The 26,954-nt window shown below is 47.4% G+C and overlaps 1 pseudogene across 1 annotated transcript; it reads right to left on the reverse strand.

Moving 5' to 3' along the window:
• Positions 1-87: 87 nt before the first annotated feature.
• LOC308580844 (major histocompatibility complex class I-related gene protein-like) lies at positions 88-26,861 on the reverse strand (annotated as a pseudogene). Its single transcript, XR_014013444.1, has 9 exons — positions 26,766-26,861; positions 25,027-25,328; positions 17,178-17,453; positions 11,922-12,197; positions 7,144-7,431; positions 6,156-6,242; positions 2,236-2,274; positions 1,571-1,603; positions 88-1,027 (listed from the first exon to the last, which is right to left on the reverse strand). The product of XR_014013444.1 is annotated as a major histocompatibility complex class I-related gene protein-like (transcript).
• Between the last annotated feature and the right edge of the window lie 93 nt (positions 26,862-26,954).

The following is a 26,954-nucleotide window of genomic DNA, read 5'->3' on the forward strand; positions in this document are numbered from 1 at the left end:
TATGGTGGGAACCACAGATGGACAGAGTATGTTCCTCAAGGGCCACAGGTGGAAAAGCAAGAATGTATGAGATAAAAATTAGGCAAATTGAAGGCAACAAAAGTAGTTTACTTGGAAGAGTTCATGTGGCCCCACTCCCAGTGGGTCACCCTTGCTAGAAGGCTGTGGGGACCAGGCAACAAGTCTCATGAACTGGAGGCCTGCAGCCCAAAAGAAGGGGCTGCTTATTTCAGATCAAACTCTGGCCATGGAGCTCCTGATCTGCCTCTTCTCCTTGCTGGCTTCATCCTTGGCTGTCAGCAGAATCTGAAGCAAGAATCCCTCTCATCTCCTGTAGGAAAGTCGCCTCTCTCTTCAGCCACTCTGTTCCTTCTCTCTTTCAGCTTCAACACCTGAGCATCTAAGCATCCCTCCTCCCTGCCAACCATCCCTCCCTGCCAGTTTCTTCACTTCCTCACGCAGAAGGTGGGTGGAAAACACTCAGCCAGAGCAGTTAGGCTGCTTTTATACATTCCATGACATGACATCCGTTTAGCCAAAGGCTGGGCGGCCCAAGAGGCAGGTCGGCAGTAACAATTCAGCTTATTTCATGCATAATACACCTAAAGCAGTTCTCAAATGTTGCCTTTCCTTCAATTTGGATGGAAAGTGAGTGACACAAGATTGGGGAAGGGATTGTGGAGGGAAACACAGCAACAAAGAACCAAGAGATACCATCAAAATTGCTGCTCAATCTCCCCATCCTTTTTTAAAGCTGTCAGTTGTGCATATCTGGCACATTTCTGATTAATACAAACACATTTCTGGAAATCAGCTGCAAAGCAAAATTGGCCAAAATCCATCAGAAAAGCATGATTACCCTCAAATACAAGTTACACCTGGAGTCAGAATGGATGGGTGAGAGCCAGGATTAAGGAACATCATAAACAGCATTTAAGGACAGCAGGAGCTCTGAGCCTCTGCAATTCACAGCCAAACTTGGGCAGGCTCCTTCTGGTCTCGTCTCACACACCAGGCTGGTATGAAACTGCAGAAATAAACAACAGGAGTGTTTCAAAGTTAAGCCAACATCATGGTGTGGGGGCATCAGCATTACAGAGCTAGTGGGAACCCAAAGGCCGTCTAGTCCAGCCTCCCAAGGAAAGCCACCATCCCTCATCATGTCAGATCAGACCTAAGGAGCACCACCAAAATGGGCCCGCAGAGCAAATGCCTGCAGAGGGCAGCTCAAGCAAGTGAGCCAAGCTGCACTCTTTGGGGGAATACCGGAAAGACACAAAGTGGTCTTACCAGAAGGAGAAATCCTTTTCCAGAACCCAAAATATAACTATCTGTCATTCAGACTGTGGGTAGAAACCATTTGTCAGATGGAGGGGATCCTCTGTGGAGCTCCGATGGACAGACAGAATGAGTCACAAGAGCTTTTTTTCAGCTCAATGGACACTGCAGATTATGTCACACTTGGAAACCCCAAGGTGGGTAAGAAGTGAATCTTTTCCCCGTTTGAGGATGTTCCTCATGGAGACTTCTGCAAGACCCCCCCTTTGCCCCCACCTGCACCCCCACTTACCCTTGGTGGAGCTGTCGGGCCCCTGGTCGCTTGCTGCAAAAGGGAGGAAACACAGGAGTCAGGATCCCGGGGAGGGAGATCCCATCCCCCCAGCCCTTCTCCTCCCTCCTTCCAACCCCATCCCAAATCAGTCTCAATATGGGGATGTTCAGGGACAGGCAGCCCAGAGGCAAGGGGGCTCAAGGACAGCCCTGGAGGGAGAAGCTGGGGGGCAAAGAGAGATGGGCACAGACTGGCATGGAGGCAGCGGGGGACTAGAGAGGGGGTGGGTGTGATCTGGGCAGGAAGGGGGCAGAAAGCCGGGGGGGCAGTGGTGCCAAATCCGGAGGGGAGGGTTCCTGACACCCACAGACTTGAGCCACCCAAACCATTCTTTAGCTTCAGGTTCCAGTAATTAAACCCCCAGAGACCACTCTCTCCCCGCACCCTCGGCTCTTCCTCCTGCTCCTTCTTGGAGCCCCTCCCTCAGCCGACAGTCTCTCTGCAGCCTTTTCCTGGCCCTGAGGGACCCCTTGCTCTCCACAGACAGGCTGAGCAGACAGGCTGAAGCTTCCCATCAGGGTCTTGGGCTTCAGGACTAGGCCACCACCAGGTTTGGTTTGGTCTGTTTGTAACTCCATGGTGAGAAAAATATGTCAGACAGACAGAGGGGAGGAGTCACTCACTTGAGGCTGCTTTGTAGGCTGCTTTCTCGCTCCGTTTCCCTGTGAAGACAAAAGCAGAAGGTCAGAGCTGGAAGGGACCTCCAGAGGCCACACAATCCCATTTCAACAATCTGGCTCTCAGATGCTGAAACCTTCCCAGCACATGCTCCTCTTGTCTCTTCCAAACACCTCCAAGGAAGGTGAGCCCAGAAGGGGAGCATTTCAAGGAACTTATGTTACAAAGAAGTAGAAAAAAGTGAGGAAATTAAATTAAAAAAATCAACATGGGAACCAGGCAGTGGACAAATTCCAAGAGGCTGGAAGGAAACATTGTCCAATCCCTTCACTCATTCCATTTCGTATTATTATTTCACTCCCAGCAGACCCCTAATCCTCAAATTTGCCCAGAGGGAAGGGGAGGGGCAAAGGGGGGGAGAGATAATGAACTTTAACAGTGCAATTCTAGGCATGTCTACTCAGAGGAAAGTCCTATTCAGTTCAATACAGCATCCTCCCAGATCAATATTTATTTATTCATTTATTGATTAAATTTGTATAACACCCTTCATCTGAAGATGGGAAGACGGTTCACAACATAAAAATACAAACTGAGTGCACAAAATATATAATAAAATAAAAACATTACTTTTGGTTCAAAGGGTGCTTTATGGGGAGGGTTTTCTTTTTTTTTAATAAATTTTTTATTGCGTTTCTTTTCATAGGTTCACAGGTTCAGTTACAAAGCAAAAAACAAGAAACAGTTTTTAGAAATATAGAAAAATAGAAAAAAAGAAAAAAGAAATGTATTTCAAGTCATCTTTCAATAAATTAATTTCCATTGGACCTCCTCACGTTCTCCCAACATTGCATTCTTTAGTCTAACAATGTCAGCAATTTATTACCTTATTTCACCGCTTTTTGTACCTTTGAATTTATTATGTTACCAACTTCAAAAGTTTGTAATTTAGTTTTTGTACCTTTACAATAAACATAATATATTTGTTTCAAATTTGTCTCCTTTTTTTGTCATAACTTACTTTATCATTCACCTAATCAAATTGCAGAAGCATAACATTTCCTAATCGTGCACAATCTTAACATTCCATCAAGCACAATATTCGAAATTGATTAACCAAGAGATAGAATGGAAAATTAAACAAATGAAGCAGAGATCGTTTGAATCAGCAAATAAATGCGGAAAGCTGCTAGCCTGGCAGCTGAAAAAAAGGCAAAAGTTAAACACGGTTACAAACTTAGAGATCCAAGGAAAAACAGTTCAGAAACCAGAAGAAATAAGGAAGTGCTTCCACAGATATTTTAAAGATCTCTACGCACAGGGGCCTCAGAAAGAATTGGAAATAGACCAATTTTTAAAGACAAATGGACTATCTAAAATAAGCCAAGATAAAAGATCAAATCTTAACTGCAAAATAACTCAACAGGAAATTGAAGGGGCCATTCAGAATATGCAACTTGGCAAATCTCCAGGCCCGGATGGACTCACCTCCAAATATTATAAGACTTTGAAGGACTTTTTGATACAACCGTTGTTGGAGGTTTGCAATCAGATTATGGAGGGGAAGAGGGCACCGGAAACGTGGAAAGAGGCATTCATCACATTGATACCCAAGTCCGAATCGGAAAAGACTCAGCTTAAGAACTACCGTCCCATCTCACTCCTGAATGTGGATTACAAAATATTTGCAGACATTTTAGCAAGTAGATTTAAAAAAGTACTAAATGAAGTAATTCACAAGGACCAAGCAGGCTTTCTCCCTGGTAGACATATGTCTGATAACACCAGGAACATCATTGACATATTGGAGCTTTTGCGGATTAGGAACACAAGGGCGGTGCTAATCTTTATTGATGCGGAGAAAGCATTTGATAACATCTCTTGGATGTTCATGAAGAAAAATTTGGAAGGGATGGGAGTGGGGCGGGGGTTTGAAAATGGATTAGAGGCAATATATTCAGAACAAAAAGCAAAACTGATAGTGAACAATGTGGTGTCGGATGAACTCAAAATTGAAAAAGGGACACGGCAGGGGTGCCCTCTATCCCCTCTGTTATTTATTTCTGTCCTGGAGGTGCTGCTGAACATGATTAGGGAGGACCGGTTGGTGCAGGGTATAGTGGTCGGAGCGAAACAGTACAAATTGAAAGCTTTTGCAGATGACCTAGTGTTAACATTACAGGAGCCAGAATCTAGTACAAAAAGAGTTCTTGAACTTATCTCGGAGTTTGGTCGGGTGGCGGGATTTAAGTTAAACAAACAAAAAACTAAGGTTTTGACCAAAAACTTGACACCTACAGAAACAGAGGGGTATCAGAAAGAAACAGAACTAAGTGTGGTTAATAAAGTGAAGTACCTGGGGGTATATTTGTCCACCAAAAATTTGAACTTATTTAAAGACAATTATGAAAAAAGTTGGTTGGAAATTAAAAAGGACTTGGATATTTGGTCAAGATTGAAACTTACCTTGTCAGGTCGAATTGCAGCTATAAAGATGTGTGTTTTGCCGAAAATGTTATTTCTGTTTCAAACCCTACAGGTCGTGGACAGAATGGAATGTTTTGGAAAATGGCAGAAGGATATATCTAGGTTTGTCTGGCAGGGCAAAAAGCCCCGAATAAAATTTAAAATACTAACTGACTCAAAAGAAAGAGGGGGGTTTGCCCTGCCGGACTTAAGGTTATATTATGAAGCTGCAGCCTTCTGCTGGCTGAAGGATTGGTTTTTGTTGGAGAACACCGATGTTCTAGATCTGGAAGGGTTTGACAATGCTTTTGGTTGGCATGCATATTTGTGGTATGACAAGGCGAAAGTTCATAAATTGTTTAAAAACCATATTGTCAGAAAATCAATTTTCGCCGTCTGGATGAAATATAAGGATTTGCTAGAAAGCAAGACCCCGAGGTGGCTATCACCGATGGACGCCAAGGTTCTTAAAAAAAGGCCCAATATGGAGGCCTACTGGCCAAAATATTGGGAATTAATTGAAAGAATTGGAGACAATTGGAACCTACAGAGCCAGGACAAACTAAAAAGTAAGGTGCGAGATTGGTTACAATATGCTCAAATTCAAGAGGTTTTTAAAATGGATAAAAAAGTTGGTTTCCAGGTGGAGAAATCGAAACTGGAGACGGAGTTATTAGAACCAAAAACTAAGGTACTTTCGAGAATGTATAATTTGCTGCTTAAATGGAACACACAGGATGAAACAGTTAAATCTGCCATGATAAAATGGGCACAGGATGTTGGACATAACATTATGTCTGAGGACTGGGAAAGGTTGTGGAACACCGGTATGAAATTTACGGCATGTAGTGCCTTGAAAGAAAACATTATGAAAATGGTATACCGGTGGTACATGACCCCAGTCAAATTGGCTAAGATATATCATCTGTCTGACAATAAATGCTGGAAATGTAAGGAGGCAGAAGGGACATTCTTTCACCTCTGGTGGACCTGCCCGAAAGTAAAGGTCTTCTGGGAAATGATATATAACGAATTGAAAAAGGTATTTAAATATACCTTCCCCAAGAAACCGGAGGCTTTCTTCTGGGCATGGTGGACCGGAAGGTGTTAAAGAAGGATAGAACTTTGTTTATGTATGCAACCACAGCAGCAAGAATTCTTATTGCAAAGTACTGGAAGACACAAGATTTACCCACACTGGAGGACTGGCAGACGCAGTTGATGGACTACATGGAGTTGGCAGAAATGACTGGCAGAATTCGAGATCTGAGCGAAGAAACAATGGAGGAGGACTGGAAAAAATTTAAGGACTATTTGCAAAAATATTATATGGGGAGGGTTTTCTGTAGGGATACCAGTGGCAGATACCAGGAAGGCTCCACCAGCACATTCCCAGTTAGTTGGAGGCCAGGAGAGAAGGACACAGGAGAGGCAGAAAACACGTCCAGGGTTAACTTACTGCGGATGATGAAGATGATGATCCCAGAGATCCCAGAGACCAGCAGGATAGCAGCCACGACGGCTCCCACAATGAGCCCCAGGTTACCTAAAAGGAGGCAAGAGACATTTTTATTCAGACTGGTGGCAGCAGCTCCCCAAGGCCTCAAGCAAGAGATTTGAGTGGAGGTGCTGAGCTATGAGCCCGGGAGGATTTTATGTGTGCAAATCAGGCACTCTCTCTCTCCTTATAGGCCAAGGTCTTCTCTGTAGTGGCCCCAATACAAGGGAGTTTATTCTTTCCACCAGAGTCCAGCATTAGAGGTCTTAAAAACTCCCAATATATCTAAGGAAGACAGTTGACAGGCACATCTGTTTCATCACAGACTCCAGACTTAAAAGCAGATCTCCTCCTGCTCAGGCGTTTCAGCCTTCTCTGTCCTGACCCTGAGAGGAAGGGATTCCCTCCCCCCTGAGACCCCCCAGTCGGCAAATGTGTCCTCTTTTTTGCTCTTCAAAATATGGCAACCCTAAAACCAGAGCTTGTGAAATGCCGGGAGGATAACCAACCAACGCCCCAAACAACCCTCATCTCCTTCCAAGGTCCCCACAAGCACCTATAGAGATGAAATTGGAAAGGAGGGGTCTCTTTCCACAGATGGATGCCATAATAAAGTTTTATTCTACATACTGTGCTGACACATTTGATTTTGAAGAAATAACACATCTGTCCACATGCTGTGACATAACAACTGCTTGGGCTTAAAGGCAAAAAGGTGACGGCCAGTTTTTACCTACAACATCCAATCTGAGTTTAAGGCCTATGAGAAAAGGCTGCATCTCTGTCGAAATCTACAGATTCCGATTCAGTCGCTTGCCTCCAGAGACACAGACTGGATCCATGTGGGGTTCCCCATCTGAGCTGTGCTGCTGCTGAAGGGAGGAGTTGGGTGGAAATCCCCCTCCCAGAGCCCACCCCTTCCCCTCCTGTCTGTCTGTCTGTCTCTCACCAGGCTCCTTCTCCCAGGCCACGTCCAGAGGCTTCTCCAGGCTGTCGTGCTCAACGCGGCACCGGAAGCGCTCCCTCTCCTCGGGGTCGATCTGGACACTGAGCAAGAGATAGTAGGTCCCGTCCGAGTTGGGGGCGACCAATCCTCGGAGGGTGCCCTCCTGCCAGACCTCCCCGTCCTTCACCCAGTTGGCCTCAATCTCCTTGGGGTAGAAGCCGTGGACTTGGCAAACGAGGGTCTCCAGGCCGTCATAGTCTGCCTTCCTGGTCACCTTCACCACCGGAGCCTCTGCAAAAAGGGACGCATTGGGGTTAACAGAGAGACATCCACAACAGAAGGAATCCTGTATTTTTTTAAGAGCAGAGGAGCAGGGTCCCAAGAGGAAACCTAGTCAGAATCTCCTCACATCTGCAGAAATTAAAAAGAACTGTGAATAAATGGGATTTCCTCAACCTCCCTTGGCATCTTCCCCAGTCAGTGTCTATGCTGGAACTGTTTTTAGATGTTTTATCCTTTGCTTGCCAAAGCAGACTCCTTTGGGAGGGAGGGCTGGGTAAAAATTAAATTGTCATCTTGCAAAGCTCCAACACTACTCAAACATGACAACTTGTGGTTCCAAGATTGTCCCAGGGAGCTGCCTCTAGGCTGAGGGGGCAAATTTCACCAGGTCCCCAATGGCGGGATTCTTCCAGATCCTTTCAAGTTGCAAGTCATGAACTGAGGGCAGCTGAGGCTGATCCTGGTTTCTCTCTTGAAGGGGAAGAAATCCTGGACTCTCTGTTCTCTGGGACTTTTCAGCCCAATAGTTAGTGAGCAAAGCCAACAGCCCTGGGAAAGACAGAGCTCCTTTCTAGTTCTCCCGCCTGCCCTGAAAGGGTCCCTTGAGGTTGGAAAGGGCCCGTCTCCCTTCCCCACGGCAGCCTCCCCTGGAGTGGAAAGGGCAGACCAGGAGGCCCAGTAAGCCAGCAACTTACGCACATTTAACTTGAGCACATACAGCTTTACGCACTTGCCAAAAATATTCTAAAAACCAAAAAGAGGAGGTGGGTGTTTGGGAAAGAAGGGCCTTGGAAACCCAATCGCCCTTGAATCCAATGTGTTTTGACTATGCACAATTTTGGCTTTAGGCACGATTCACAGAATGTAACCCTTGTTCAAAACCTGGCTCCCTGGGTAGCTGTTGTCTGAAGGGGCTGTTCCAGGATCCCACCCACTTCGCAGTGCCTGGACTGGAAACTCGGTCTAGGAGGGGATGTGACTCTGCTGGGGGGAGCAGGAAGGAAGGAAGGTCAAGCCCTTTCCCCACCAAAACCCAAAACAAGACCCCCCCACCCCACCCACCTGACCTCAGCAGAACCTCCGTCCCAAAGAGGATTATTCCCAGCCTCCTTTGCACATTGTAACCCTTGAAAACGCTTCATTGTGGCTTTTGAGGTGAAATCCTCAACCTCAACAAATATGCTCAGTGTCTCTGGGGTGAATTATCACCAGGACCCCAAAGATGAATTTGCTCAGCTCTCTCTAAGCACAGCTAATATGTATGTGTCATTCCTCAAAAAGGAAGGGTGCTAGAATTTTTACATTTTGAATTACCGAATTTTTCGCTCTATAGGACGTACTTTTTCCCCTCCAAAAATTGAGGGGAAATGTGTGTGCATCTTATGGAGCGAATGCAGGCTCCTTGGTTTCAGCGATAGCAACGCTAAGTCTCCGAAGCGCAGAGGGATCGCTCCCTCCGTGCTCCAAAGGCTTTGCATTGCTTTCGCTCTCCAGGCTTCAGGGATAGCCGCGCGCAGCCCCTCCGGCAGGGAGAGGCTGCACGGGGCTATGGCTTCTTTAGCTCTGCGCAGCCTCTCCCGGTAGGGAGATATTGCATGGGGCTAAAGAGTAATCCAAAACACAACTGCCTTGGCTTGTGACATAGCCGCGCGCAACCCCTTCGGCAGCCTCTTTGGGGCTGGGGGAGAAATAAGATTTTTTTTCTTGATTTCCCCCCCCCTAAAAACTAGGTGCGCCCTATGGTCCAGTGTGCCCTATGGAGCGAAAATTATGGTAATATTCATATTAGCAAAGCTAATAGAGTCAGGAAGAAAGCCAGTCAAAACCCTTGATCATTTGATTGGCACCTGTGCAAGATTCCTGAAGGCAGAAGAGGGGACTGTACCATTTCAAGGCAAGGGGTTGGGGAAGATGACACTTCTGAATGTTCCCCATGGGAAAAAGTAAAATTCATCACAAATAAATAATATTAGAAGGTAGAAGAGGGAATTTCCATACTCTCTCACTATGTGCTCGCTGCTCTCTGCTTCTAGGCCACGAGTGGCTAACCTACAGACTTAGCGGGCTGCATCCATACTTCATGGGCTCCCCACACATTTTCTATTTTAAAAAAGGTTAATTAATTTAGTTTTAAAGACTTTCCCCATAGGTATGCAGGGGGAGACGGGGCACATTGATACACTAACAATATTTCAATATCGAGAAACGTTATTCGTGTCATGACATCACTAAAACGTGTCTATACATGTGTGAGTATGACAGTTGCGACTGCGCTGCCCGCCAGTTCTCCACTGGCATTTGACGAGAGGTGTGTTTTTAGCGTGGCCAACTAAAAAATTATGTGAAGTACTATTTTATTGTTGTTAGCCGCCCTGAGCCCGGCTTCGGCTGGGGAGGGCAGGATATAAATAAAAATGATTATTATTATTATTATTATTATTAAGCGTAAAAGTGTTCCAATGTTGTTTTTCGTCGTTTAGTTAAGATTTTAAAATACCAAAGGTAAATTATCCCACTCAGTAATCAGGATTACACATGATTTTAAAATAAGTTCAGTGGTTTTATTAATAATTGTTAGTTTTCTGAAAATGTCCGTTGGGGCACTTTGATACACTAAGACATGGGGTACATTGATACGTATAAAAGTGCTCCACTAGTGTACAATAGTGCCCCAATATACAAGTTTGCATGAAATCTCTAAACTGATTTCCTACTCGTGAAATGTGAAAAACAAACTGTTGTTTACTACGTAGCCAAAGTCATTTCTAAATATAAAATGACAGATTATCAAGTGTCTTATCTCAGGAAATATCCAGGATCTTGTATGTTTGTCTTCCCCATTGTAGAAGATAAGGCAAGCATTGAGTTCAAGGATGCTATTTTGCAGTTGCCAAAACCAAATTTCTCAAAGGGCACACCTCGAACATCATCTCTTTATAGTTTTTCTTTTAACTTCAGTGGATATAATGTGCAAAAGAAGCTAAATGTTAAGGAAATATATTATTTTTTCTAAGCATCTTTTTTGACTACCTAATGTGAGTTCCTATACTTTTAAAACTTTTTCCAAAGTTTTTCTTTAAATGGATAGGTGTTTGAGGAAAGATTAATACAAGTTTTGATGTTTTGTTAAGAAAACCTGCCATGAAGTCTATGACATGTGTGAAACTGTGTTAAGTTTTGATACGTAATTCAGGTTTTTAAGTAACAAATTGTAGGGCTGATAATGAGCTCTCATAATAAAAATTGTTTTGTTCATTACATTTTTGTAAATAATTACCATTATCATACAATTTACTCTTTGTATCAAAGTGCCCCATCCACTGTATCAAAGTGCCCCGTAGTTGGGGCAGAATGATACAAAACCCATTTTTTTTACTCAAGTCATTATATTCTCATTATCTTCTAACCTTAACGGTTATCTTCTAACCTTAATGGTTCTTTTGATTGCTATTATAATATTGATTAGTTATGCCATGCATAAAGCAATTTTTTAAATTATTTGAATCATTTTGGTACATAAAATATGAGATTGAATTTTTCTGCATCAATCTGCCCCACTTTCCCCCTACCCAAGTGTAAAGGCAACAGGTTTTTCTGTCCTCAAATCTGTCCATTTCAATTTTCTTTTTTTACTTAATTTAAAATGCATTTTGCTTTCCTGGCCCCTTCCCTGCTGTTTCTTTCTGCCCCCTCCCTCCATTTGTTTTTTGCCATCCCTTATTCTAGCCAAAGGGGCATGGGGGGCTCTTTTTAAGCATCTTCCCCCCCCATCATACTCTGAAGTGACCCCCTTTCTCCTCCCTGGGACCCAAATTTACCGTATTTTGCGCCCCATAAGACGCTCCGGCCCATAAGACGCACCTAGTTTTTTGGGGGGGAAATAAAGGGAAAAAATTATTTCCCCCCCAGGCGCGGGGCTGGGGCAGCCCGAGCTTCCCCCGACCCCAGCCCGCAAACAGGCAGCTCTCTGCAAGCCGTGGGAGCTCAGCGGTGGTTCCCGCTGCTTGCGGAGAGATCCGCGAAGCCTGCACGCGCTGGGATCAGCGCGGGCAGGCTTCGGGATGCCGGCAACTCTCCCCAAGCAGCGGGACCGTTCCCGCTGCTTGCGGAGAGATCCGCGAAGCCTGCAGGCGCTGGGATCAGCACGCGCAGGCTTCGGGATGCCGGCAACTCTCCCCAAGCAGCGGGAGCATTCCCGCTGCTTGGGGAGAGGTCCGCGAAGCCTGGAGAGCGAGAGGGGTCGGTGCGTACCTACCGCTCTCGCTCTCCAGGCTTCAGCGAAAGCCTGCATTCGCCCCATAAGACGCACCCACATTTCCCCTTCATTTTTGGAGGGGGAAAAGTGCGTCTTATAGGGCGAAAAATACGGTATTTCTGCCTCCCCACCAAGAAGAGTGTTTGCTGTTTGGTCCAGAAAGGAAGACTGTTAGGGGGGGAGGGGAGCGTGAAGGGAAACTGCCCCACTGAGCCCCCCTCCCCTCCCCACTGCCCCCCCTCACCTGTCCTTTGCAGAGTTTCATTCCCGTACTCCAGGTATTTCTGCAGCCACTCAATGCACTCCTTCTCCAGGTAGGCTTTCAGGTACTGGTTCCAGGCCAAGTTAGAATCCCACTTCCTCTTGGTCACTTGGGCCTCCGTCTGGGCTGCCGTCCAGGTGAGGGTCTCCTTGTCGAAGGCGATGAAGTCTCTCCCGTCGTAGCTGTCCTGGTAATACCCTTCTTTGCGCCCATCTGACCTCAGCTCACAGCCAACCATCCGCTGAATGATGTGGATCCCTGGAAGGAGCAGAAGAGGCCCAGGAGGTCAAGGGGGGTCAGAGCAGCCCCTCCCCCATCAGCCAAAGAGCCCAGGAAAAAGGATTTATTTGCCTCAGACTCAGGGAAGAGGCAGCAGTCAGAGGGGAGAAAAATCAACCAGCATTGTATCTTTCGGAAGGCTCATCCTTGTAACACCTTCACTGAGGGAAACACTGAGCCTATAAAACCCCCTTTCTCTCATTGCCTCACACTCCCCCCCCCCATTCCTAGTGGATTCTCACTGGGGGCCCTTTCAAGAGAGAAGGTCTCCTCTTCCCCTCCATCTCTCTCCCCCCAGCTTCTCCATATCAAGGACCTTTTCCCTAAAAGGAGGAAAGTCATGGAAGGGCCTTTGGAAAAAGAAGTTTCCTCATAGCCTGGGAGGGAAAGGGAAGCCGCAAGGGGGGGTTGCCCCACTTCAAAATGGCCCCCCTTCTCAGCAGAAACCAGGCTGCCCTTGTCAAAGATGGCGGGTCCCTGCACCCCCCTGCCCACCCCAGGGGGCTACCACCAAATCTTCAAAACAATATTAAAACAAGTTATCCCTCATTACCCACCCAAATTTCATTTTAGTTCTGTTGCCTTCTGAATGAATCGTTTTGTAGTCCCATAATCCTTAAATGGGACAGATCATTTTGATTCTCCCACTACATATTATATATATTTCTTTTTACATATTTACTTGAAGCTAAGTCACACTGAGTGGGGTTGGACTTACTTCCAAGTAAACATGCAGAGGATCGGGCAGTTAGAATCGTGAAATAAAATAAAGTAAAAAATGTTTTTACACACCAGACACCTAAAACCACCTGGGAAGAATGTGACTAGCCCCTTTCTGAACTCTCTTATTGAGGGACTCTTTCCTGGCGGTCAGTTCCATGGGGTAAGGCAGGTTTTTAAGAAGAGCAACTGCCAGATGTGGGGCCCCGTTCTCTATCAGCCCCCCAGCAGGTGGAGGGAGCAGTCCAGACCACCGGATGGATTCTGAAAGGCTCCAAGGAGAAAGGGGGGCTGACAGCCAGCATCCCTGTGGGGACCCCCATCTCCCTATGGAATATGGAATAGGGACACCATCCTTCCTTCCTGTCGTCTCCAGCACTGCAGACTCCGGCCGCCCCCCACCCCCATTTCACCAGGGCAGTGGGGAAGATGAGGAGGCAGAGGGAAGAAGTTTCGGGGGGGGGACTCATAGCTGTGCCTATTCTGGGGTCATTATTGTATAGGCTGAATGTAAACCCTCTGGACTATCCTACAGCTAACATCTTCAGATCAACTAATTCGCTTATTTCGCTCTTGTGGGTAGCATTTTAAGATTTTAATGTGGTTTTCTCACCAGTGTTGTATCACAATCACCATCTTTTCCCCCATCATGCTTTTTTATTTTTCTTTATATTATTATTATTATTATTATTATTATTATTATTATTATTATTATTATTATTATTATTATTATTGCAGTTTCTAAATGAAAGGCTGTGATATACAGTGGTACATCCAATTTATTGCTGTGGAAAGAAGTGCCATGGATAAATTTTGACCTCTGTTACTTCAGTCACAACTGGTTTGAATGGAAATATAGATTATTCTGCTCTCATTCAGACCACATAACTGTGAGATGTTCTTATATATGCTAATGCTCGTGACTTTTAAATCTGCTCTTCAATTCCAGTATCTGAAGCACTGATCTGGTGTTTTCACTTGGCAGGGGGCATCACCCGGCACCCGCTGAGACCCCAGACCCCTGGCAGGGCCCACGGGTGCTGAGGATCCCAGCCCTGTCTCCTCTAGGCCAGCCAGCAGGGTCAGCAGACAGCCATTTTGATTTCCCACAACAAAACCATGGAGAGAAGCTACGTCAGGGACCCCAAGACAGGGTGGGAAATGGCAATGGTTGCTCCTGGGCATGCACAGAGTTCTGCTGCTCTTATTAGAGGTTACTGCCCACACACTTCCGCTGCACTTTTACTGCTTGTGTGGTGGCATCTCGGTCAAACCACTTCTGACTGTTTGTAGCAGAGTTTTCCCCGGAGGCAGAGGACAAGAACAGGAGTCCTACTCAAACTCACAGTCAAGAGCTTCTTTATTGCTTGACTGGTTGCACAAGCATTTCTGTTACTATTATATACAAGCTACTGACATTCCTTCTTTAGTTCTCCACCACGGTATAATCTCAGTCCAGTAATTAACAATCCTGACACAGCAAAACTCACAGTATCAGGAGCACACATTGTCTTACTTCCAACCTTGTTGTCAGTGGGTGTGCTGAGTGTGAGTGTGAGTGTGAGTGTGTGTGTGTGTGTGTGTGTGTGTGTGTGTTTTCCTCGTGCAGAAATTGCAGCCTGCAACTTCCTCCCTTTATTTGCACCTCCAGCTGACACCAATCAAGCCTAGAGTGCCAATCTTACACGCTAAAGAAAATTCTGGAACCCTCTTGAAAGATTCCAGGAACCTTTATCTGTTTCTTAAAGAATTTTTTCCTCACAGCTCTTTGTGCTTCTGGGTAGCCTGAGGGAGCTCAGCAATGGAGGAGAGGCTGTCCCAGAGGACACCAGGCTGATCTCTCTTTAATTCTGGCTTCCTCTTTCACCTCAGGAGCCTTTGGCTCACAGCTGAATTGAGTTGGGGAATATAAAGTCTTGAATGACAGCAGCCTCTCTCGAAGGAAATCCTGCTTTTCTGGGCTGGATTCAGCTAACACAGTTAGTCTAGCGGGAGCCAGAAGGAACAAGTCTCTCTCACACAACTGGGGCTTTCTCCCCATCTCCTTCCTGTCTGTTTCCCACAAATCAGCTTAGTTGAGGTCGGGAGAAGCCCCAGAAAGGTGTGCAGGGGGGGGGAGAGAAGGGAAATTGCTCCCTCTGGAAAGTAGAATGATTGTAACAGTGCTACTACTCTGGAGTCTTCCCTCTAGAACTACTCAACATATTTAATAATAATAATAAATAAATAGTATCTTCTACAAGACCATGTCCCAAGGTGATATAGTTCTTTTTATGCACTCAAACAATGGTTTGTGGTTGACCTATGCAAACAACAAACCAAACCACAAACCCCACCAGCTGGTCTGGATATGGAGCTTTGGCTTGGAGGGAAGTTGCTTTGTCTCACTGCTTCTTCAGCATAAATTGCTTTCTCCCTCATTTTATAAATGAAGCTCACTCCCCTCCCTTCCCAAAGATACACCTATACCTTCAACATTGTTTTTAAATAGGATCAGATGACATTACCATGTCTGTGGCACCTTTAAAGTGGCCACCTCATTAGATTGGGATTTTCTGAGCTGAGCAATTGCAAGAAATTATCTGCATCAGGAACCGAGAGATGCCCCTTGGTGACATTTATGGGGCATTTTCCATGGATAGGTGCAGGTGCTCAGGAGGGACCCAATCCCCATTTATAAAAGGGGGAGAAGCAGAATTCGCAGGAGGCCAAGAGGAAGCCTGCAAGGCAAGGCCAGGCCTGATCCCACTGCAAGAAAAGCAGACCTGCCCATTGCAGCGCTGGCTTGGTCTCAGCTGACCCCCTGGGTTTCTTCCTTGCAAGCCTGACAAGGGCTCTGGACACACTCAGGCTGACCCCTTTGGCAAGGCTCCTTCCACCTCCATTATTCTGTCTCACAGGTGGGGAATCTCTTTCGCTTCAGGGCCAGATCCTGATCCGGATTGTCCCCATGGGCCAAAGGGGGCAGGAGGGTGAAGCTGACATCATAGAATAGCCCACCCGTCAATCTCACCCACCTTTCTACCCCTCCACTGCAGTTGTTGTTTGAAGTGCTGGGACACCTGTGGTGCTGTTAGGGGCAGGGCTAAAGTCCTGAAGCAGGGAGCCTGCTTAGGAAGTGAGGAAGTATAGAAGCCTGGAAGGTAAATGTGCAAAATCATAGAGAGATCTCCCTCCTGACCCAGCAGAGGCTCCCACTTCTGAAGTTCTGCTCCAAAATTGCAATTAGAGGGGGGAGTCAACTTTGGGGCTAAACACAAATGCCTCCTCCCACCTCTCCAGCATGCTGGCTCCTTTCTCACAACTTACGTCTCAAAAGGACTAACATCTTCTGACTCATTTCAGAAGGAAGTTTAAAAAACAAAAATGTGTGCCAAGAGGCTTTTGCCGGATGTCTACCAGCTTTTACTAAGTTTAAATGATTCCTGTTGTAACAGTTCCAAGGTTGGATGAGGAAGGGGGAGGAGTGTAGCAGAGATCGTCATAACTGGACAAAGAGGGTGGAAGACCTTTCTAAAGGGTCCTGCTATTCTTCCCTAAGTGTAGGCCATTAGAGAATAAAGTAAGTACAGATGTATAATGAATGCTGGAGGTGTGGGAGCCTTGGGGGCTCTGGTCCACCCTTCCACTTCAGCTGCCCACCATGCCTATTATTTTAACCATATAGTTGCCACTCTGACCCCCAAAACCCAGTCCATTCCTGTTCCTTCAAAAGGCTTCTCTTTCAAGTGTGCCAGGGAGTGGGAGGGGCTTGGTGTTGGTCAGAAGGGTCAACCAATCAGCACCTCTGTCTGGGCAGCTGGCTTCTCCTTAAGCAGGACCAGAACTCAAGGCTTGCTTGTCTCAGCCTCAGGATCCCCACCCTTCTCTTCCCCGCCCAGAGGAAAATGAACTAGACAGATTTCCACCTCAAAAGGCCTAAGCCAAGCCTAGCATGGAAGGAAGGGCAGGCAATGGAGACATTTCCTTGGTAGGATGTGCAGGTCCAGAGAGTGTCACACTTGGGGGGGGGATGTCTCTGCCCTCCAAGTCTCCCTCTCTGTCGTCACCCCATCCCAGCCCCCATTAAGACCTTCATTAAGGGAAAGGGAGATGCCTCTGCCCTGGTGGAGACCCCCCTCCATTTCCTTTCCTCCCAGCAGCCCCCTCCCTGCAATTCTGGCCCTTGGAGGAATCGTTATGTGGGGGGGGGGGTAGAGAGAGAGGTGTGACTCTGTTCCTCTCCTGCCTTCCACTCACCTCCGCTCTGGTTGTAGCGATTCTGCAGAGTCTGCAGATCCACCCTGAACACCAGCTCATTGCCCTGTCTTTTCTCAGTCTCTGTTTTCCAGTACTGAGGAATCTCCTTTTCCACCTTTCTTATCCAGGGGACGTGAGGCAGCATCTCCTTGGTGTCACTGTCATACTGATCAATTTGCTGGTCATCCACATACCCCACAGTAATGAACTGGGGCAGCCCCTGGCCAGGCTCAGACACGGCTGTGTAGAAGTAGCGCAGGGAGTGAGAAGTGGAGCCTGGAAAGGAAAAGAGAGGGGCAGAGAGTTAGGGGTCCTGCAGATGAGCATTTGGGTCAAAATTAAGGAAGAGAAGAATAACAGAGACCTCATTGTGGGAGTTTACTATAGATCCCCAAGCCAAACGGAGGACATAGATGATGCCTTCCTGGAACAGATGGCCAAGCATGCAAAAGGAAGGGAGATAGTAGTAATGGGGGACTTCAATTACCCGGATATTTGTTGGATGTCAAACTCAGCCAAGAGCATAAGGTCAAACAGATTCCTCACTGGCCTTGCAGACAACTTCATTGTCCAGAAAGTGGGAGAAGCAACAAGAGGAACAGCCATTTTAGATCTGGTCCTAACCAATGTTGATGACCTGGTTAGTGGGGTAGAAGTGGAAGGATCATTAGGTGCGAGTGATCATGCTCTTCTGAAGTTTACTATACAGCGGAAAGGAGCAGCCAAGCATACTAGGACTCAATTTCTTGACTTTAAGAAAGCCGACTTCATAAAACTTAGGGAAGTGCTGGGTGAGATCCCATGGACAGCCATACTAAAAGGAAAGGGAGTTCATGATGGCTGGGAGTTTGTTAAGAGGGAGATAGTAAAAGCACAACGTCAGGCAATACCAATGAGACGGAAACATGGAAGGTGCCTAAAGAAGCCAGGGTGGCTATCTAAAGAACTTTTAACTGAGTTAAGATTAAAAAACGATGTGTACAAAAAATGGAAAATGGGGGAAACCACCAAAGAGGAATTCAAACAAATGGCCAGCACGTGTAGACACAAAGTCAGAAAAGCTAAAGCACAGAATGAACTCAGGCTTGCTAGAGAGGTTAAAAGCAACAAAAAAGGCTTTTATGGGTATGTTCGTAGCAAAAGGAAGAACAAAGAAACAGTGGGGTCACTCAGAGGAGATAATGGTGAAATGCAAACAGGGGACACAGAAAGGGCTGAACTCCTCAATGCCTTCTTTGCCTCAGTCTTCTCCGATAAAGAAAACAATGCCCGACCTGAAGAATTTGGAGCAAATGAGTCAACAAAGGAAACACAGCCCAGAATAACTAAGGAGATAGTAAATGAATACTTGGCTAGTTTAGATGTATTCAAGTCTCCAGGGCCAGATGAACTGCATCCAAGAGTATTAAAAGAACTGGCAGATGTGATCTCAGAACCACTGGCAGTCATCTTTGAGAATTCCTGGAGAACAGGCGAAGTCCCGGCAGACTGGAGGAGGGCAAATGTTGTCCCTATTTTCAAAAAGGGGAAAAGAGAGGACCCAAATAATTACCGCCCAGTCAGTCTGACATCAATACCAGGGAAGATTCTGGAGCAGATCATTAAGAAAACAGTCTGTGAGCACCTAGAAAGGAATGCTGTGATCACCAATAGTCAGCATGGATTTCTGAAAAATAAGTCATGTCAGACTAACCTGATCTCGTTTTTTGACAGAATTACAAGCCTGGTAGATGAAGGGAACGCAGTGGATGTAGCCTACCTTGATTTCAGTAAGGCATTTGACAAGGTGCCCCATGATATTCTTGTAAAGAAGCTGGTAAAATGCGGTCTTGACTATGCTACCACTCAGTGGATTTGTAACTGGCTGACTGACCGAACCCAAAGGGTGCTCATCAATGGTTCCTCTTCATCCTGGAGAAGAGTGACTAGTGGGGTGCCACAGGGTTCTGTCTTGGGCCCGGTCTTATTCAACATCTTTATCAACGACTTGGATGATGGACTCAAGGGCATCCTGATCAAATTTGCAGATGACACCAAACTGGGAGGGGTGGCTAACACCCCAGAGGATAGGATCACACTTCAAAACGACCTTGACAGATTAGAAAACTGGGCCAAAACAAACAAGATGAATTTTAACAGGGAGAAATGTAAAGTATTGCACTTGGGCAAAAAAAATGAGAGGCACAAATACAAGATGGGTGACACCTGGCTTGAGAGCAGTACATGTGAAAAGGATCTAGGAGTCTTGGTTGACCACAAACTTGACATGAGCCAACAGTGTGACGTGGCAGCTAAAAAAGCCAATGCAATTCTGGGCTGCATCAATAGGAGTATAGCATCTAGATCAAGGGAAGTAATAGTGCCACTGTATTCTGCTCTGGTCAGACCTCACCTGGAGTACTGTGTCCAGTTCTGGGCACCACAATTCAAGAAGGACACTGACAAACTGGAACGTGTCCAGAGGAGGGCAACCAGAATGGTCAAAGGCCTGGAAACGATGCCTTATGAGGAACGGTTAAGGGAGCTGGGCATGTTTAGCCTGGAGAAGAGGAGGTTAAGGGGTGATATGATAGCCATGTTCAAATATATAAAAGGATGTCACATAGAGGAGGGAGAAAGGTTGTTTTCTGCTGCTCCAGAGAAGCGGACACGGAGCAATGGATCCAAACTACAAGAAAGAAGATTCCACCTAAACATTAGGAAGAACTTCCTGACAGTAAGAGCTGTTCGACAGTGGAATTTGCTGCCAAGGAGTGTGGTGGAGTCTCCTACTTTGGAGGTCTTTAAGCAGAGGCTTGACAACCATATGTCAGGAGTGCTCTGATGGTGTTTCCTGCTTGGCAGGGGGTTGGACTCGATGGCCCTTGTGGTCTCTTCCAACTCTATGATTCTATGATTCTATGATTCTATGAGATGAAGGCAGTGGCCTAATCCTGCTGTATTACAGGCAGCAGCCCTGAATTAGGAGAGCCAAAGTTCAGCAGGGTTTGGGGGAGTTCGTAGACCTGCCCTTAAACATAGAGGAGGCAGAGCAGACGGAGCCTAAGAATCAGAGAGTTGGAAAGGGGAGAGGATATAAATACAAGTAACAATATCCCATGGAGATATTATGAGAAAAAGCTCTGCCAGGCAGCAGTAATTCTCTGCATGTCTCTGCTGAGGCTCCGCGTGAGGGAGAGAGAGGCCAGCTCCTCCCTTTTTCCAAGGGGACAGGAATTGCCCCCCACTTGCAAGCGCCAAGCTGATGAAAGCTCCCACAACATGGTCTGAAGGCTCAGGATGCAGGCACCGAATGGAAGCTAAGCAGGCTCAGGTCTGGGAAGTGGATGGAGGGGAGACCAGACAAAGCAAATCCATATTTTGGGAGAACAGCAAGCTGCCTCCTCCTGGGTCAGAACACTGGTCCAGGTAGCTCAGAGTTGTCTGCCCTGACTGGGAGTGGCTCCCCAGGGACTAAGGAAGGGGTCTCTTTCCCAGCCCCCCCTTGAGATGTCAAGTGCTGCCCCTCTCCCCTATGTCCCCCCCTCTCATGTGCTGCCTTGAATTACATGGAGGAAGAGAAGTGGAATATTAAATATGAAAAAATATTATCTCACAGACTTACTGTAATGTGCATAAATAAGAGCTTGCAGGATCTGACCTGCAATGGCCCGTCTGGTTCAGCATCCCATTCATCTGGGGGGCCACTGTGAGAAAGGCAGGCTGTTCTTCTTTTCCGGGAGTGGCTAATATATGCAGAAACAGGCCTAGTTCAGCCACTAACTTGGAGCCGCCCCACCACCTGACCTTCTGGAGCCATGCACTGAACAGGTCTGACCTGGGTCTTGCTTTCTGGGCTTTGGGAGGCTTTGGAAAGATCTCCTGGGAACTCAGGACAGCCCCACAAGATCCTGTGAGAACCTTGCACAAAAAGAGCTCTCTGCCTTCTGCATATATAAGCTGTGTGATTCCAGCAAGCCAGCTGTCAACAGCAGAAGCTGAAATCATTCAAGTTAAATGCATTCAAGTTGGGAGTTTCCACCAGTTTTCCAGGGACAGGTGTCAAGTTAATTGGGCTGTGAGTCCCTGGATCCTTCCTGGATCCCCTTTTGATACTTGGGTGCTTAAATGGTTCAGTGTTGCAATCTTTCAATGTTGTTCCCACTTGAGAAAGAAGGCCCCACTGTGATAGAAGGGGCAGGAGGGCGAATGCAACTTTGGGGTCAGGTCTCAACATGTGCCCCCACATCCCCTTTCCCCACACTTGCCCCTTCAAGAGATCGAACACAGGAAGGGGGGCAGAGCTCTGGCCACCAGGGGGCCTAATGAGTCTCCACAGTAACAACTAACAAAGACTTGGGGAGAGATTGGAGGCAGAAGCTTTCAGCATCATATCCAGAGCTGGCCTGCCCAAGAGCTTCTACTGCTTCTACTGGTTCTTTTCCCCCCCTGGATGGAGAAACAGAGTCGTTCAGCAAGAGAAGGGGCATCCTGATCAAATTTGCAGATGACACCAAACTGGGAGGGGTGGCTAACACCCCAGAGGACAGGATCACACTTCAAAACGACCTTGACAGATTAGAGAACTGGGCCAAAACAGACAAGATGAATTTTAACAGGGAGAAATGTAAAGTATTGCACTTGGGCAAAAAAAATGAGAGGCACAAATACAAGATGGGTGACACCTGGCTTGAGAGCAGTACATGTGAAAAGGATCTAGGAGTCTTGGTTGACCACAAACTTGACATGAGCCAACAGTGTGACGCGGCAGCTAAAAAAGCCAATGCAATTCTAGGCTGCATCAATAGGAGTATAGCATCTTGATCAAGGGAAGTAATAGTGCCACTGTATTCTGCTCTGGTCAGACCTCACCTGGAGTACTGTGTCCAGTTCTGGGCACCACAGTTCAAGAAGGACACTGACAAACTGGAACGTGTCCAGAGGAGGGCAACCAAAATGGTCCAAGGCCTGGAAACGATGCCTTATGAGGAACGGCTAAGGGAGCTGGGCATGCTTAGCCTGGAGAAGAGGAGGTTAAGGGGTGACATGATAGCCATGTTCAAATATATAAAAGGATGTCACATAGAGGAGGGAGAAAGGTTGTTTTCTGCTGCTCCAGAGAAGCGGACACGGAGCAATGGATCCAAACTACAAGAAAGAAGATTCCACCTAAACATTAGGAAGAACTTCCTGACAGTACGAGCTGTTCAACAGTGGAATTTGCTGCCAAGGAGTGTGGTGGAGTCTCCTACTTTGGAGGTCTTTAAGCAGAGGCTTGACAACCATATGTCAGGAGTGCTCTGATGGTGTTTCCTGCTTGGCAGGGGGTTGGACTCGATGGCCCTTGTGGTCTCTTCCAACTCTATGATTCTATGATTTCTGGGGGCACAGTGCAGGCGGGGCAGGGAGGAGAAAATTCCTGTTTTGCCTCAGGCAGCAAAATGGGATATATTATTATTGTTTTTATTTTTTATTATTAATTGTATTTATATGCTGCCCTATACCCGGAGATCTCAGGGTGGTTCACAGAACAAAATCAAAATATAACAACAAAATATATAATCCAAATAAAAACAACAACCCAATAACAACTCCCCCCCCCGAAACAAAGCCACATTTTAAAACGATTTCAGTCAAATCAACCAAAGGCCTGGTTAAAAAGGAAGATTTTGCATGCCAAATAAAGGTGTATAATGAAGGTGCCAGGCGAGCTTCCCTGGGGAGAGCATTCCACAGACGGGGAGCCACTGCAGAGAAGGCCCTGTTCTCGTGTTGCTACCCTCCAGGCTCTCAAGGAGGAGGCACACAAAGAAGGGCCTAAGTAGATCATCTCAGGGTCCAGGTAGGTTCATATGGAAAGAGGCGGTCCTTGAGGACCAATCATACCCCTGGGAAAATTGTGTTGAATGCACTTTGAATAACTCCATCCTCAAGGAGGAAGAAGTCCACTCGAGTTTGGCAAGTGACTCATCTAAAAAAAAAACTAGGAAACTAAAATAAAATTCATTGCCACCCCCTGCGATGCTGGCATCTCAACTGCAGCATCCATGGCAGAAGGCCATACAACCTGTGCTAAGAAATCTCCAAGGAAGGAGAATCTACCACCTTCTGAGGGAGATCCACTGTGGAAAACAAAGTTCAAGGAAGCGTAAGCCTGCAAGATGAGTTTGCTTGAATTACGTCCGCCTTGATGGTGTGTCGACTCTGCTACCTCCCTCCAGCTCAGTTTCCTTTCAGGCAAGATCAAATGGGACCCACTTCCCAGACCCTCCCCTCCTAGGACGAGGGCTCCCCCCACTTCAAACCACAAGAGCTCAGAGCAAGGCTTCCTCTGGTTGTGGCATCTGGCTAAACAAGACAGGCAGTTCTGCTCAGTGGTTGGGAGACAAAGAGCCACAAAATGAGTCACACTTGAGTCCCCAAAGTGAGGAGGAATCTGAAGGAATCTGGGTCTCCACCACCCTTTGCCCTCCCAAAGCCCCCCAAATGGAGAGAGTTTAAGACAGAAATAACAGGTCTTACTCTTCTTTCTCCCCGCCCATGAAGAATAAGATTGTCTCACAAGAGTGTCTGCTTAAAACATTTTTATTTGGGCAACCCTAATCAGATATATAAATGTTGATGTGTTTTGGCCTCTCATTGCTAATTTTAATTACCAGTATATTTTAATGCTTTCAACAGTTTTTATTATTTTACTATTTCCTGTAAATCAATTAGAGTTTTTACCACAATCGAGCAGGATATACATTTTTTTTAGGTAAACAAAACATGAGTGGCAACCCCAAAAGGAGAAAAAAAACACCAAAGGCAGCAATCAGGAATGTGGAATTAAGAATTTAATAGTTATAAATCTTTGAATAGTATGCAGAGCCTGTGGATTGGTGAGCTGAGGGAGCAGGAATATTCTGAGCAAGGGCAGTTCTTGTCTAGGAGCCCCAGAAGCCAGGCAGAGGCTCCAACATTTTTGAATTTTTTTTTGGGGGGGGGAGGATGGGAGAATATAAAAGGAGAGGGTATTCAAGGGGAACCGGGCTGCAGGGTGGGGGCCCCCACTTGTTTCTCCGGAGTTGTTTGTGCCCTTCGTTCACGTAGTGAAAGGGCCAGTGTGCACACACATTTCTTCAGATACAAAGTGTCCAAAACGTAGTGAAAGGGGCAGTACAGAAATGGCACAGAGAAGCCCCTGCGTAATTTACAAAATCTACATTTTTGACAGGCAGCAGGAAGGGGTTTTTTTTTGGGGGGGGGGGAGTCAGAACCTGATTATGAATGTGGCTGTGAAAGGGAACTCCTGAGCAAAACAACACTGGGAAGTGCGGGTGGGGACCCCTTATTCAGACATCCCCCCCCCCCCGCAATGAAGTCAGCTCTACACCCGTCCAGCTCCCACCCCCAGGCTGGTCTCCTGAGTTTTTAGCTGAGTTTTCAGAGCGGCTGAGGGTTAGAAGAGGGAAGGTAAAAAATAGAAAAGGAAGGACCTGTACTCTGTCTGTCTGTCTCTCTCTCTCTCTCTCTCTCTCTCACACACACACACACACGAGTCTACACGAAGCTGCGGGGGAGACGACAGGCGACTCACTTTCCCCCCCATGAATCCTGCCAACACCTTCAAGCTTTGTTTAATTCTTTGATTGATCTTACGAGCCCAGGAGTGACGCGGCCCCTGCCCCGGGCGGCATACAAAACAAGCCCCAAGTCTGGGAAACAGATGTCTGGGAAGGGATCCGGCTCCAATTCGGACAAGAAACTCCCCCGATCGCCCTTTCAGTGCCCACGAAATGCAATTCACAAAGTCTCGTGTGTCCAGTCCCCCCCCCCCAAAGCTGAGTGGAAATGATTTTCTCCCCCCGCCCCAGAGCAGAGTCCTTACCTGCGCAGTCCAGGAGCAGCAGCAGGTGGGCAGCCGCCCCCAGGATCAGGGGGGGCCAGCGGAGGAGGAGGAGGAGGACCCCCATCTCCCCCCAAAACGAAGCTCCCTTTTCCTCCTCCTCTTACTCCAGCGACGTCCTTCTCCCTCCGACTCCGAGACCCGCTCTCTGCCCCGCCCGCGGAACCAGCAGCAGAGCGAGCCCGGATTGGGCGAGGGGAAAATATTCCACCAATCAGAAATCGGCGCGCTGATTGCGGCACCGGTCGCCAGGCAGAACTCGAGGCGCAAGTTTGGGAGCGAGGCTGGAGAGGGAAAGAGAAAGTGATTGCAGCTCCTGGCTGGGAATCGCCGCCTCCCTCCCCCTCCCTCCCTCCCTCCCTCCCTCCCTCCCCCCCCGGCAGCTCTTCCTGTCCTGCCCTGCAGGGAGGGCGGAGGGGGGGTGCCAGGGGGGACACCCCAGGTTCAGTCCCCGCATGTCCAGGGGGGGTCTGGGAATCACCCCCTCTCTGAAACTGGGGGGAGGGGCTGTGAGATCCCGAGAGAGGTGGACTCCTGGGCTGAGTCAGTGCAAGGCAGCCTCCTGGGTCCTGTTTCTAAGAAGCCCTCGGATGGCTTCAAAGATGGCTCCCTTCTTCCTCCGCTGTCAGAGGCAGTAAATGCATTCGCATCCCACTCGCTGGGTGTCCCTCTTCCGTCCTCCTTGCATGCTTCCTTACTGGGGCATCTGGGTGGCCACTGGGAGACCGCCATACTGGACTCAATGGGCCCCTTTGGGGTGATCCAGCAGCCCGGCTCTTCTCCTGCGTCCCTCCATCTAGTGGCAGGGGGTTCCAGCGGTTAACTGTGTGCCTTGTCAAGAAATGCTCAGTGTTGCAACTAGGGCTGAACCTCAGGGTTGAAGTCAAAACAGACAGAGACAGAGAGAGAGAGAGAGAGTGTGTATGACCACACAGAGAAGGGAAGCAGGTGCTGGGACGCCGACAAACATTTCGTTTTAGCACAGAGTCAGGCCAGAGCCCACCAGCTTGCCACAATTTCCTTTCTCCGTGTGCTTTTTAAAAGGGCATTTTATATCCCCACATATCTCTGCTTCCTGCCCCAACATGAGTTTCTCTCCCCCTGCCTGGGACCCTCTTGAGTCTGCAGGCCCAGGGGGAGTTGGGGGTCAGGGAGGCCCCCTTTGCCCAGCCAGCAAGACCCAGGGGCTGCCCAGCCTCTTCTGGAAGGCCCTGAGCCCAGGCTGGGTGCTTGGCCCAGAGAGTGCTTGGCCCACATCCCACTGCCAGAAGCCTGAGCTAAGCATGGGACACACAGAGAAGCTGCTGCCTTTCCCAAGAAGTCAGGAGAGAGACAAGTAGTGGCCGCTCCTTGCCCAGGTACAAGGAAGATTTGGATTTAAGGGGGGAAGGTAAAGAATTATTTTGGAGTTCTCTTTTTCCCAAGCTGCATGATCTCTATCATCCCTATTTCCGCTTGTCTGATGCCAAAATATTATTGTGAGTTGGGGGGGGTGGTCTTAGTCTGCAGGATGCCTGAGTCCCTTCTGATTCCTGGATCCAGCCAAGGTTGAAATCTAATGGAGGGATCCATTGTTGAACTATCTCGGTGGGATGATGGCTGTAGATGTCACCTAAGCACCCTCAGTAGTATAACCAAAGAAGCCCCTGTGAAGAAGGAGGCTGGCTGTTTTGAGGGGGGCTCTCCTGGACCCACTTTGGGGACTCCATGGGCTCAGTCACCTCAGGGACGTCTTCAGCTTCACTTTTCACCTGCTCCATCCAGTTTTTCTGGACAGGGATAGTCTGCCCACAAGGATCCATGTTCTGCTCACCTCCTGACAGGATTATTGTAACATGTGTTGTTTTCCCCCAATTACAGTAGGGATGCTTCAGCTGCTACAAGATAAACCTGACAGGATTTTCACTGCC

This window comes from Podarcis bocagei (assembly GCF_964188305.1).
Source record: "Podarcis bocagei genome assembly, chromosome: 2".
Lineage (NCBI taxonomy): Eukaryota > Metazoa > Chordata > Lepidosauria > Squamata > Lacertidae > Podarcis > Podarcis bocagei.